Source organism: Gracilinanus agilis, chromosome 3, assembly GCF_016433145.1.
Source record: "Gracilinanus agilis isolate LMUSP501 chromosome 3, AgileGrace, whole genome shotgun sequence".
NCBI lineage: Eukaryota > Metazoa > Chordata > Mammalia > Didelphimorphia > Didelphidae > Gracilinanus > Gracilinanus agilis.
Window position 1 is genome coordinate 182747 of NC_058132.1, and position 2464 is coordinate 185210.

General features: G+C 46.3%; 1 pseudogene; it reads left to right on the forward strand.

Annotated features, from left to right (window-relative positions):
- Positions 1–718: 718 nt before the first annotated feature.
- On the forward strand, positions 719–2085 carry LOC123242870 (annotated as a pseudogene).
- The last annotated feature ends 379 nt before the right edge of the window (positions 2086–2464 follow it).

The following is a 2464-nucleotide window of genomic DNA, read 5'->3' on the forward strand; positions in this document are numbered from 1 at the left end:
CAATTATTTTTAAAATAGTTCCTTACAGAGGCACAAGGATTTTTTACAAATTGTCTTCTAATATGGTCTATATTATCGTCAGATAAAATATCCATTTCTAGCCATTTCTCCCCACAAGATATAATTCTGTCCAAAACTGTTGTTGGTGTTTCCCCTGCTTCTTGGTTTAATGCTTCAAATGACCATGTACCAGGACATTTGGAATTTGCTTTCATAACTTCTAAAATAGATTCCCTAGCTTTTGCCAAATATCTGTAAGCTTCAAAGGAATTCATTTCGAATTCAGGATTTTCAGTGGGCCATGGAGTGAGATCCTCATTATTGTGTGTTTGTTCAATAAATTGTTGTTTTTCTCTCCTAGATAATAAGTTGTTCATTAGAATTTCAAAATCTCGAAAATCTAGATCAAAAATCTTAATTGCTCTCTTAAATTCCCTTATTACTTCCACTGGTTCATTGTCAAATTTTGGAGTTCTCTTTTTAATTGCTAATTTAATCTCTAATTTAATTAATCAAAATCAGCTTGCGTGAGCCTTCTTTCTCCCTCTCAGAACGTTTGTGCAGCTGTGTTCTGAACTAGCTGCTCCAACCTTCTGGGAAACCTTCTATTGATAAAGAGAGCTTTCAGCGGAGAAGGGAAAAAAAAATCCATCTATCTATTTATCTCATTTTCTTTTCCCTGTACATAACTTGAGGCAAGCAAAAGTAAATTTTAACCATGAGGGAAATCGTACATATCCAGGCTGGCCAGTGTGGCAATCAGATCGGTGCAAAGTTCTGGGAGGTGATCAGTGATGAACATGGAATCGACCCTACCGGTACCTACCACGGGGACAGCGACCTGCAGTTGGACTGGATCTCCGTCTACTACAATGAAGCCACTGGTTGCAAATATGTTCCCCGGGCTATCTTGGTTGACCTTGAGCCTGGACCATGGACTCTGTTCGCTCTGGACCTTTTGGCCAGATATTCCGGCCAGATAACTTTGTCTTTGGGCAGTCCAGGGCAGGCAACAATTGGGCCAAGGGCCACTATACCGAGGGGGCAGAGCTCGTGGATTCAGTCTTGGATGTGGTGCGCAAGGAGGCAGAGAGCTGTGATTGCTTGCAAGGCTTCCAGTTGACCCACTCACTTGGTGGAGGCACAGGCTCAGGGATGGGCACCCTGCTCATTAGCAAGATCCGAGAGGAGTATCCTGACCGCATCATGAATACTTTTAGTGTGGTTCCATCACCAAAGGTCTCAGACACCGTGGTTGAGCCCTACAATGCCACCCTCTCTGTCCACCAGTTAGTAGAAAACACAGATGAAACCTACTGCATTGATAATGAAGCACTCTATGATATCTGCTTCCGAACCCTCAAGCTGACCACGCCAACCTATGGTGACCTCAACCATCTAGTTTCTGCTACCATGAGTGGTGTCACCACCTGCCTTCGCTTTCCTGGCCAGCTTAATGCTGACCTCAGAAAATTGGCTGTAAACATGGTCCCTTTCCCTCGACTCCACTTCTTCATGCCCGGCTTTGCTCCTCTCACCAGCCGTGGGAGCCAGCAGTACCGTGCCCTAACCGTGCCTGAGCTCACCCAGCAGGTCTTTGATGCCAAGAACATGATGGCAGCATGTGACCCTTGACATGGGCGATACCTCACTGTTGCTGCTGTTTTCCGTGGGTGGATGTCCATGAAGGAAGTGGATGAGCAAATGCTCAATGTGCAAAACAAAAATAGTAGCTACTTCGTTGAGTGGATCCCCAACAACGTCAAGACCGCCGTCTGTGATATCCCACCCCGTGGGCTCAAGATGGCTGTCACCTTCATTGGTAACAGCACTGCCATCCAGGAGCTCTTCAAGCACATCTCAGAGCAGTTCACTGCTATGTTCTGCCGGAAGGCCTTCCTCCACTGGTACACAGGGGAGGGGATGGACGAGATAGAGTTCACTGAGGCTGAGAGCAACATGAATGATCTCGTTTCTGAGTACCAGCAGTACCAGGATGCCACTGTTGAAGAGGAGGAGGATTTCGGTGAGGAAGCAGAGGAAGAGGCCTAAAAGAGATACCCTGCCACCTCAGTTTTCTCAACTCTCCCAACATTCTTCCCCCATCACCCTTTCCCTCTAAATTTGCATTTTCTGCCTCCATCCTCTTTTTTCTCTCCTTTGTGGGTGCTGAGCTCTCTGTCCTCTGTTCTTTCCTTATGACCTGTCACCTCAGTAATACACTCTCTGCCTCTTCACTCCAAGATTTCTCTCCCAGAAGCAGGATGTCTCCAACCCAGAGCCTCAATTTAGGGGCCTTTGTGCCCAATAAGTGCCCCGAACTAAAATGGTGACCAAGAGGAAAGATCCAGAACTCTTTGGCTTCCCTTGTTTGGAGGAGGGACCAAGATGTCATATTCCTAGTTGAGAGAGTTCACTTGGTGGGTGTTTAGGAGGAAGGGAGGAAATGGGGTGTTCCATTCCA